The sequence below is a fragment of the Ctenopharyngodon idella genome, chromosome 21, assembly GCF_019924925.1.
Source record: "Ctenopharyngodon idella isolate HZGC_01 chromosome 21, HZGC01, whole genome shotgun sequence".
In the NCBI taxonomy this organism is placed as follows: Eukaryota; Metazoa; Chordata; class Actinopteri; order Cypriniformes; family Xenocyprididae; genus Ctenopharyngodon; species Ctenopharyngodon idella.
In genome coordinates, this window is record NC_067240.1 from 6,122,971 (window position 1) to 6,135,431 (window position 12,461).

Genomic DNA, 12,461 nt, shown 5'->3' on the forward strand with positions numbered 1-12,461 from the left:
ACAAAACCAGCGAGTAGATACAAAAAAAAACTTAAAGTAAAAGATTCCTGATAATACAGATTAGTCAGAACATAAGTCAATCCTGAGATAGCAAAAGGCATATACATAAAAGTCAAGCTCACATTAGTTATTAGAATGAGATAAAACGCTATTCTCTTTATGTGGTTTTCCTCCTTTCTCGCTCTCCCTCTCTCTCCTGGTCCTGACTGCTTCAGAGCTCTGAGAACAGCCACAAGACAAAACAACTGGATGGAGAAGAAGAGTAGAAACTGAATAGAGTAGAAACATACATAATAAAAAAAATTACACGAGACTATAGTAAACATGCAGCACAAACAGGATCCAAGAGTGAATATCCAGGCCACAGTGCAGCAGATCACTCTATATCTGAGAGGTTTGAACTTCAGAAAGGTTACAGGATGAACCACTGCCAGGTAACGCTCAACACACATCAGACACTGAAACAGAGGACGACCAGTGGCGGTGAGTCCTAACATAAAATATCTCAGTGTCTTAAGATTTAAAAACCAACGCTCAAGTACGTGGACCAAAATGTTCAGACAGCTGGTAATCTCACAAACAGACAGATTGAGGTTGAAGATCTCTGATGCAACTCCACTTCTTGTTCCTGTCATGATGAGCCATAAAACATAAGAGTGTGTAGGAAGACCAAACAGGAAATTAAAGCTGTGCAGACAAAAATCCAAAATTTTCATTGGCCCAATGGACTGAGTTGTGGAGAATGTAGATGCTCCAGGTGTGGCAAAGTCCACTGTACAATTATTCATCTCTTCCTTCTTTCTCTACTCAAAATCTCAATGTGTTCTATGGAAAAATAAAAAAAAAAAAAAAAATGTTAACATATACATGAGCCTACATTTGTACACTGAGTTTACAGCTTAAAAATATCTTCATGGCAAGATTGTTAAGATTTGCAGAGCATCTGATTTTTATCAAAAGCTGCTGTCCCATTTTAACAGAACAGAATATCCAAATGGGCCTCATATCTTTAAAGCACAACTTTGAAGATGTAAACAGTGTAAAAAATCTTAAAATGATACTCATCTGTCATTTGTCTCAAGCACACACAGTCACAGGTTCTCACAGAATGCTCCAAATTAGATGAATGGAGTTTAATACAGCACAGCAAATGGGTTCTATTATTTCTTTTTCATTAAAACTTCACAATTAATAATATTAGAGTACTTTCCCTATGTTTAAACTGAAAATGTAATGTGTTTTAAGAGGAGTTACCTAGTAGTACCTGAGTAGTACCTGAAGAGTGAATGTCCAGTCTCTCTGAACGCATATAAATATCTGAGCTGTGTTTTGAATAGTCAGAAGAATATGTGTGTATGACTTCATCTGTTTCATGTCACATAAAACATGGCATATTCAAATATATAAAGAAAAAAAAAAGTAAGTTTCAAAAAGACTACTGAATTTAAAATTGTTCATCATTCCCACAAAACATTTAACCAATTCACATCTTTAGTAATAAGCAGTATATGGAAATGGTAACACAGGGTCAATGATTAAGTATTTTATTGGATAAACAATTGACAGACTTGCAGCAAACTTAATCTGAGTGTAAGTAGAGTAATCAAAAGTACAACTAAGTCTTGTTTGTGATGTGATCTCTTTAAATAAACAGTGAAACACACTAACTTTCTAACATATTGAACAGAATGCACTAATTATAATAAATATAGAATCACTGATTTGTAATATTATTCACTGTAAAAAATCCAACTTGCAAAATGTTGGCTCGGTTTAAAATTGTAAGTCAAGTGGACAAATTTTTGAGCACAGTGTTGAGTTTACTTATAAAAGCTATTTAACTGCATGTTGAATGCTACTTTGTCCACTGAATATAAACAATTAAGTTGAGAAAACTTAATATTTTGATTTCTAAGTTCGACCGCTTAACTTTTCTGTTATTGCGCATGCGCGGTCTGTCGTCCCGGTAACGCGCGGGGTTTCCCCTCTCCAATCACGCTGATGAAGGTAATGGATTTCAGCGTCTGTTCGAGGTGAGTTTTTAACGTTATTATTGAAATTAAGCTAAATAAACTGCACACCTAGATTATAAAGTGCAATGATATGTTCATAAAAGAGTAAACTCATTCTATAGCACGTGGTTATATTTTCAAAAGAGCTCAATTGTCGAGTTAGCGATCTTCACAGTTTAGCTGCTAACATCTGAAGGCTAACGTTAACAAATAGTGTATCAATTAAAAAAATTAAATGTATAGAAGTAGATTTTGTGTTGTAGACGGTGTTAATTTTGTTCTTTAATGTTCGTCATCTTTGATTTTACTGTAGGCCTAACGTTACATGTGCAGTAAATACGGCCAAGTAAGGATGTGTGAGTAACCGCTCTACTCCTTTTTTCCTATTAAGGGAAATTTAGTAACTAGTTAACCTTTTATTGTTTATATTAACTAACATTAGTTAATGTATTAAATAACATGAACAACGAGCAAAACATTTGTTACAGTATTTATTAATCTTTGTAATGTTAGTCAATAAAAATCCACCTGTTCGTTCATATTACTTAAGTGCATTGACTAATGTTAACAAATACAACATTTTAATTTAATAATGTATTAAGAAATGTTGAAATTAACATTAAGATTAATAAATGCTGTAGAAATATTGTTCATTCTTTGTTAATGTTAACTAAAGTAGTGAACTAATGTTAACTAATAAAACAGTCTAAAGTGTTACCATCATTTATTAATATTTTATGTTGTTTTAAACATTTAATGTTAATTTTGTAGAAATGTAACATTGCACCTCTCAAATTATTATTATTATTATTATTTTTTTTTTTTTCCTTTTCATAGGTTTGGAATGCAGTGTAAGCTTTGCAAATTTGCCCACAGTATACTAGCAGAGAGGTCCTCAATCACCACTATCAAGGGTGATCCTGGAAGCAGCCTTGCTTGTTACTGACTGCATCTGCACTTTCAAAACCGTAGGTGCCTTAAAATCTCATTTGATAAGAGCACACAAACAGAGTGCTGCAGTTAAAGAGCACTTTAATTTTTCATGTGAGTTATGTGATTTTAAAGATTTTTGTCAGCCATCTCAGTTTTTATTTTTAAACCATATTAGAAATCATTTGAAGAAATATGACACAGTCAAATGTCCTTTTTGTTTTTGTCTTTCAGACCTCAGATATCCTTGCTCAAAGAAAGGCAACAGCTCTTAAAGGGCTCCCTGTGTTTATGAGGGAAAAGTCAGAAAACGTCCTGAAGACCTGCCTGGTAAGAAAATGTGTTGTTATCAGCATACACTATCCAAAACAACTGTTCTATCAGACAAGAGGCAGGGAAAAGAGTAGAAAGCAGGAGACAAAGTAGAGGTAAAAAATAGTTTATTTAATAATTGTTAACACTTTAACTTTTGTTAACAAATGAAACCATATTGTAATGTATTAACTAATATTAACTAACAAAGAGTAACAAATACAGTAACAAATGTATTGCTCATGGTTAATGTTAGTTAAAGGGATAGTTCACCCAAAAATGAAAATTTTGTCATGAATTACTCACCATTGTGTCGTTCCAAACTTGTAAGACTTCCATTCATCTTCAGAACACAAATGAAGATCTTTCTGATGCAATCAGAGATTTCTGTCCCTCAATTGACTGCCTTTGCTACAACCACTTTGACACTTCAAAAAGTTCATAAAGAGATTGTAAAACTGATTCATATGAATCAAGCGGTTTAGTCCAAATTTTCTGAAAAGACTTGATCACTTTTTATGATGAATAGTTTTAATTTAGGCTTTACTTACATGTAAACATTGATCCGCGAACATAAGCTCAACCAAACATAAATAACGGACAAGAATTAACCTCTTGCAGAAGCTCAAACGTGCTGTGTAACCAGTGAGGTTTATTATTGTGTGTAACTCAGCACGTTTGAGCTTCTGCAAGAGGTTTGTTCTTGTGCGTTATTTACGTTCGGTTGAAAATCTAAGATTTCATCAAAAAATATCTTAATTTGTGTTTGAAGATGAACAAAGGTCTTATGAGTTTGGAACAACATGAGGGTTAGTAATTAATGACAGAAATTTCATTTTGGGGTGAACTAACCCTTTAATAAAAAACAACTGTTCAACGTTTGTTACTTCAGTTCATTAACTGTCATCAAATCCAACTTTCGGTTTTAATAATGTATCAGTAAATATTGATATTAACATTAACAAAGATTAATAAATGCTGAGGAAGTGCAGTTCATTATTAGTTTGTTAATTAATGTAGTTTACTAATTTTAACTAATGAAATCTTGTTGTAAAGTGTTACCGAATAATCTTAGTTTAGCTTTTCTCAGTGATCAGTCTGATTTTATCTGATAGCACAAATTCACCAAGTGTTATACCAAGGCAAAGACAATGGAAAATTACTGCTTCACAACACTGTCCTGACTTTTGTCATTACATTGCATTTAAAATTAAGATTAAGATTTTCATTACAATACATTTGCATTACGTTTAAACAATATAAAAGTGTTAGATCAGCACAGCTGTGTATTCTGCTGCCAACGAGTGGCACAGCTAATCACATCAATGCTGATATTTGTCTAACAGTACAGTTGCAAGTGTGGCACTGTTTGGGGTTGGGACATACAGGCAGTTTTATCGTTTTTTTTTTTTTAGTACTATGACTAAATTGGGTCAAGCTTCAAAACTTGTCTACCTTTACTTTCCAAATGATGTTATGTGTAGGAAGAGTAAGAAGATGTTAAACACTGGTCTAGCAGAATTCAATCGAAAATGACTTTTGACCATGTTTTTATTCTGCTTATTACTTCAGGACACAGAGCCAGAAGACAGTTACACAAAAAGGATGAAGATGGGGATCTTAAGCATCAAAGATGATGTTTCCAGCATCCATTCCAACCCAAATGTAAGGTGCTTCTGAACTTGAACTATCCTAAAGAGCTTAAATAAACTTTTGAAACCACTAATTAGTTTTTCCTGTTGTTTCAATAACAGTTGTTCCTTAACAGTACGTCCAAAAAAAAAAAAAAAAAAAGCTTTGAGTTGTAATGTAAGGCCCAGTGTTGTTTTAGCAGTTGTAATTCTTGATTTGTTTTTTTTGTTTGTTTTGTTTTTTGTTTTTTTGTTTTTTGAGTTCAGCCAAAAATGAAAATTCTCACCCTCATGTCTTTCTCAGAGGCTCAGTAAGGCCTCTGTTGCCAGTAATGTTACTGCACCTCTCAAGATCCATAAAGGTACTGAAAACATATTTAAAACAAGTCATGTGACTACAGTGGTTCAACTTTGTTATAAAGCTTCAAATACTTTTTGTGCACCAAAAAAAAAAAATAAATAAAAAAAAAAATAACGACTTGTCAACCATATGTAGTGATGGGCGATATCAAAACACTTTATGAATCGAATCAGTAGTTCACATGATTTCAGCAGTTTAATAGTTTGATACTCAATCCAAATCACTAATTCGAAACAAAAGATTTGTAAAGCTCTGAAGCTTCATGAAGCAGTGTTTTGAAATCTTGAGATGTGCAGTAACATTGCTGGCAATGCAGGCCTCACCGAGCCATCGGATTTCATCAAAAATATCTTAATTTGTGTTCCGAAAATGAACGACATGAGGGTGAGTAATAAATTCCTTTTTTTTTTTTTTTTTTTGGCCTTTACAACTTAAAAGTCTTGTTTATTGCTCTTTATAGCACTTTAAGAACAATTGTTTTGCTCCAGCACTTCAAAAGAAGTGTGTTGTTGTATTATGCCAGCACTTTGAAAAGCATTACGAGATTAGAGGATTTTTTTTTTTTTTTGCCTCTAAGTTTTTTGGGTTTTTTTTGTAATTCATCTTGATCTTGTAGAACTTCATGCTGACAGAAAATGTGCCGTTTTGCAAGCGTCAATAAATATGTTCTATAATGTTGAGTATTGTGTTGTATTTGTGTTGTTTTTACTGTATAGTATGTACTCCATGCATTTGGATGCCCAGTGGGAGGTCTATACAAGTTTCTGTGTGGGATAATTGGAGAAAGTTGAGTTAACTTTAAAAAATAAAAAGTTGAGTTAACTTAAAAAATGAAGGCAACCAGCTGCAAAGCTTTTTTGAGTTTACTGAACTTCAGGATCTCTGTAGTTGTGCTTACGTGTAGTTGTGCTTGGTTGTTAGGTGAACTTACTGAGACAGATTTAATTAACTTAATCAAATAAGTTTAGTGAACTTTAAAAAATTATTTGGCACAACTTTGACCACTGAAGTTGAGTAAACTCAAAAATGCTTTGCAGCTGGTTGCCTTATTTTTTTAAGTTAACACTGTAAAAAATAAAAAGTTGAGTTCTTCATAAGCTAAAATAGACACACAGTGAAGAAGAAATTATTATCTGAACAGGGAATGTCTAGTTTTCCCATGCAGACACTCTTTAAAAATTTGAAATTGACCTACAGGTGTGATGCAGTGAACACCTGGCATGCAAATTTCTTGAAGTGTCAAATTTAAATACACAGTAAATATGTTATGATGAGATTTCAAGTCCAATGAAATAATCGTTGTCTCCTGGGTAATTGTCGAAATGGAAAATAATTATAATGGGTGTTGATGAAGTGATTTATTGCAGTGGTTCTCAACCAGGAGGCTGGGGCCAGTACACTGTAAAAAATTATTTTCATGATTTGTTATCACAACATTTTTTTCTTTTGTCAAATCAACTTAGATAATTCATGTGGTTCAGATAACATAATATTTTGAGTTTCTGTTGATTAAACCAATCACCTTCATTGTATTAACTCTTTTAACTTTTTTTTTTTTTTTTTTTTAATTAACTCAAAATTTTGAGGTAACTTACTTTTTTAAGTTAAACCAACAGGGGCCCTCAACAAACCTCTGAAAAAAGATTTAAAAACTAAGCAACTTAATATTTTATAAAACACGAAAACAGGAAGGTTTTCTAGCCCGGTTCAGATAAAGAACAGGCTGAACAAAACCAGCCAAAATAAAACAATATAATCCAACATCAAAAAGTTCCTGAATAAAATCATGTGTTAGAATGAAAAACAAACCTGAGACAATAAATGGCACATAGATAAAACCCATGCTCACAGTAATTATAAGAATGAGATGAAATGCTCTTCTCTTCATGTGGTTTTCCTCCTCTCTCTCTCTCCTTCTCTCTCCTGGTCCTGACTGCTTCAGAGCTCTGAGAACAGCCACAAGACAAAACAACTGGATGGAGAGGAAAAGGATGAACAGCACTGAGTAGAACCATGTATAAACATGAAAAAACAAGCCTGTAGTAAAGAGGCAGAACAAACAAGAACCAAGAGTCATTATCCAGACCGCAGTGCAGCAGATCACTCTATATCTGAGAGGTTTGAACTTCAGAAAGGTTACAGGATGAACCACTGCCAGGTAACGCTCAACACACATCAGACACTGAAACAGAGGACGACCGGTGATGCCTAGTCCTATTAAAAAATTTGTTAATTTCTTGATTTGGATCCAAGTCTCAAATATAGAGAGCAAAGAATTCACAGAGTTACCAAGCTCACAAACAGAGAGATTGAGGTTGAAGAATCCTGTTGCAACTCCACTTTCTGTTCCTGTGATGATGAGCCATATAACATAGGAGTGTGCAGGAAAACCAAACATGAAACTGAAAAAGTCCAGAATGTTGGATGGCCCAAAGAATTGAGTTGTGGAGTTTGCAGATGCTCCATATGTGGTGAAGTTCACTGATGAGTTATTCATCGCCTTATCTGTCGCTTAGCAGCTCACAGAAATTGTAAAAGGTCTAGGAAACAAATTGGACAAGATAAGGTTGGAGATTCATAATCCTAGTTTAAAGTTATAGTTCACCCAAACATTAAAATGTTATCCTCTCCCTCATGTGATACCAAACCTGTATGAATTTCATTGTTCTGTGGAACAAAAGATATTTTGAAGAAGATATTTTGAAAAATGTCTGTTTTATTTGTTCACCCCAATGTTGTTTGAAACCACCATTCTTCAAAATATCTTCATTTTGTGTTCCACAAAAGAATATGATGACAATTTTCATTTTAGGTTTAAACATAACGATCAAATTTTTTCCACATCTACTCGATACTCAACATAGAATTTGATTTGTTTACTAATGCTTTGTTTACTTGTGTCCTTGTCATGCTAATTGCTAACCTCCTGGGACCTAGAATATCATGTACAAATTATTGTTTTAGTTTTTAGGCTAATTTTCATTTTAACATTGTTAAACAAAGGTATAATAAAACAAAGAAAGTGTGCCTGCATTTAACACATTTTTCAGCACTTAATTTTTTGTGATTAACCACACATGAATCTTCGCATGTAATTCCAAATTTAATTTTATGAAATATTTTACAGCTTGATTTGTTTATTTACTGTACTTAATGACTAACGAAACAATTTGTGTATACACATTGCAAAAATGGTGTTTCCAAGCTCTTACATATGTTTTGTTTATGAACTGTGCTTTTGGGAAACTTTTATTATTAAAAATAATTTTTACATTAACTTATAGAAAAAGGAGAAAATATGGAGCATGTAAATAGATTTCTGGATTAGGTGAATATATTTGATAGAAAGTAACAATGATGAATAATATCTTTATGTTTGTATAAAAATACTGAGATTCGTAAAGTATCCTAACTGATTAAAAAAAAAAAAAAATGCTATTTGAAGTCCCATTTTAACAGAACAGAATTGCTATAATGGGCTATTATGTCCTTTCACTTCACATAATGGGTGAAACAAACAAATCAAGTAAGCAAAAAAGTAAGATTTGAAATGACATTTTCAATACATTCCAGTGCAAATATTTATATCTTTCTCTTTTTTTTTCCCCCTAAATAAGACTGCAACGTTAATAGTTAATAGTTGAATATTGTACCACTTACCGTAATTTAATCTCTTTCCTTAAATGAAATCTCCTAAATCGTGGAGGAAAACCTTCTGTTGGACAAGCCTGTTAGTGATCTCTCTCTTTCTCTGCACGACCATGTCAGAAGTGTGCATGTGCAGCTATTACCAGGATGTATAACATGTTTTTTTGTTGTTGTTGGTTTTTTTATTTGCATTTGTTTTTCCATTCATTTCCATTCAAATTCACTTAGGCTATTTCGGCTATGTATTTGAGCACAACCATTACAAAGAAATGGCATGTAACACTATTAAACTTGATGTTTTGATGTAGAAAGACTGAAATAGTATAGTCATGTAATAATTGTCTGGATTTATTTTGCTGAATTAGGAAGATATGCTAATATAAAAACATGTTTACATAATTTCCTTTGCTTTAATATTGATGGTCAGTTGGATATTAAAATGGTAGGGTGCAACTGAAAATTACTGAAAAAAAAAAAAAAAAAAAAAAAAAAATCAAGAAAATATCAAGTTTTTTTTAGAAGATTGTCACCTGAAGAATGAATGTCCAACCACTTACAACATCTAATAAACACAGAATACACACAGCAAAATCCCCAGAGTTAAATCAAGTCTGCTTAGAGAACATTTAGTCCCTCTCTAAATATTGTTAAAATAACACTGAAGCAGAGTTAAAGTTAATGGAAATAATTAAGCAATTAATTAAGTGATGATTGAGCAATAATGATAAACGCCTGCTGTTAACAAGCAGAATCAAACTACAACTGACTTCAGTCACAGCCTTAGACAAGCCTTAGATAAAAACTGAAAAAAAACTGAAGATAAAATCGTTACATCTCTGTAGATCTGATTAAACAACTCCACAAACAGCATTACCAGCTTCACATATTACTAACCAGATTGACTTTATTTTCTCATATATACAGAATTGAGAATTAACAGAGGTTTATTGGTCAAGAAAAGAAAAGAAAAGAAAAGAAAAGAAAAGAAAAAAAAAAAGACGCCACCATCGAGGAGATCAGCGTTTGCTTAAGTTGGGCTCTTGACCCTTGACTTTCTATGTTAGATTTTTCTCTCCAACAATGCATATGTTGTTGGAAAGCAGTGAAATCAGTGCTTTACAGTGAGCAGGTATTAGCTGCTTTTATATGATGCAGTTGTTGTGAGATTGCCTGATTGCATCCAAAGCAACTGATAATATGTTTTGTCATTTGTACATTTTGAAGAGAATGTACTATATCAAACAGATATATTGAGTAATTTAAAACAAAAAAATGCATTGCATAAAAAAATTTAACTACAGCATCACTTAGACACAGAGAGACATCAAGAATCAGCATATGAATCTCAACAATGGTGATTAAAAAAAATGCTTCACGCTGCAATGCATGCTGGGTATCACCATAGGACAAAACTCCCATCATGCACTGCAGTATGACTAATTACTGTCACCACCATTGAGGATTGTATGCTATGTTTTCATGTATAAGCCTGAGCAGAAGTAGTCGTTCATTTTTAGCACAGAAGCATTACGGTGGCATTTGAATCAAGAATCAGCATATGAATCTCAACAATGGTGATTAAAAAAAATGCTTCACGCTGCAAAGCAATAGACCTCTTTGTAATGCTAATTCGAAATGCTTTCAAGCAGCAAATTCAAGCTGACCTGCTCCTTCAGTCTTTTGAATGTACAAGTGTTTGATATGAAACACTATTGCAATTGCTCAAACACAAATGATTTTAAAAACATAAAAGGGTCAAGAGCCCAACTAAAACAAACCCTGACCACTACGATGGTGGCATACATTTTTAATCAATAAAACAACAACACCTAAACCTCTGTTAATTCTCAATAAGAACTTTTTTAGACTTGTGACAGAAATAAAGTCAATCTGGTTAGTAATAAGTGAATCAGATCTTTTAATCAGATCTAGTGAGATTTAATGACTTTTATCTTCAGTTGATTTCAATTAAATGGTTTTGGCTAAAGTCAGTTGTAGTTCTTGTGTTTCTCTTTTCTTCAGTGATTCTGCTTGTTAACAGCAGGTGTTCATCGTTAATTTTTAATCATCACTTAATTAATAGCTTAATTATCTCATTAACTTTAACTCTGCTTCAGTGTTATTTTAACACTTTTCAGAGAGGGACCAAATGTACTCTGAGCAGAGCAGATTTAACTCTGGGGATTTTACTGTGCAGTTAATATGTTGGCCTATGTAAAGTCAGGCATTTTATAAGGAATCAGTGAATGGGTGGATCACTAAATAAACAGGAAATGGAATGAAAGAGGAGCATACTAACATGTTCTGCATCAAAAATGCAAATATTCATTAAAGAATCCATTGTAATTGAAAACCACAGGGAACATTTTTTAAAGTTGTTCCAGCCAAAGCTAAAAACGAAATTAGGCTTGGTAATGGTAATTATGTAAAAATTAAACAATTGAATGTTATGGGAAACAGGGGCAGGAAAGTTTTCCAATTCGGTGCAGATAAAGAACAGGCTGCACAAAACTAACAAGAACAAAACAAAAAAATACAGCAGAAAAAAGGTCACCAGAATATTGTTGTGTCAGAATGAAAGAGAATCCTGAGAGAGTCAATGGCACATATATGATAGTCATGCTTACAGTAATTATTAGAATGAGATAAAACGCTCTTCTCTTCATGTGGTTTTCCTCCTCTCTCTCTCTCCCTCTCTCTCCTGGTCCGGACTGCTTCAGAGCTCTGAGAACAGCCACACAGCAGAACAACTGGATAGAGAGGAAGAAGGAGAACTGAATCGAGTAGAAGCATGCATAAATATTAAAGTTAAATAAGACTACACGAAACATTAAACACAAACAGGAGCCAAGAGTGATTATCCAGGCTCCAGTGCAGCAGATCACTCTATATCTGAGAGGTTTGAACTTCAGAAAAGTTACAGGATGAATTACTGCCAGGTAAAGCTCAACGCAGATCAGACATTGAAACAGAGGACGACCAGTGATGCCTAGTCCTGAAAAAAACCATGTTAATTCCCCAAGTCTTGAAAACCAAGGAAGAGTACAGACTAGTACAGAGAGCAAGGAATCGAGACTGTAACCAATCTCACAAACAGACAGATTGAGTCTGAAGAACTCTGATGCAACTCCACTTCCTGTTCCTGTGATGATGAGCCATATAACATAGGAGTGTGTAGGAACACCAAACAGGAAATTAATGATGTGCACACAAATGTCCAGAATGGTCACTACTCCAAAGGACTGAGTTGTGGAGTCTGCAGATGTTCCAGATGTGGTGAAGTTCACTGTAGAGCTGTTCATCTCTGTGGGGGCAAAAAGAACTTTGGCACAGAAAACTCAACTTTCAACTTTTCATATACAAATACATCACATACAGGTGCTGGTCATATAATTAGAATATCATGAAAAAGTTCATTTTTTTATTGTAAATTATTTTTAAAAATGAAACTTTCATATATTCTAGATTCCCTACATGTAAAGTAAAACATTTCAAAAGTTTTTTTTTTTAAATTTTGATGATTAGAGCGTACAGCTCATGAAAGTCCAAAATCCAGTATCTCAAAAT

At 33.4% G+C, this 12,461-nt stretch overlaps 1 long non-coding RNA gene across 2 annotated transcripts; it reads left to right on the forward strand.

The window, feature by feature from the left end:
* Positions 1-1,735: 1,735 nt before the first annotated feature.
* LOC127503846 (uncharacterized) lies at positions 1,736-6,063 on the forward strand. 2 transcript variants are annotated; one of them, XR_007927230.1, is made up of 4 exons: positions 1,736-2,368; positions 2,850-3,056; positions 3,177-3,370; positions 4,827-6,063. It is a non-coding gene; the product is annotated as an uncharacterized LOC127503846 (long non-coding RNA). The 2 variants fall into 2 exon arrangements; XR_007927231.1 differs by having other exon boundaries at positions 3,177-3,272.
* The last annotated feature ends 6,398 nt before the right edge of the window (positions 6,064-12,461 follow it).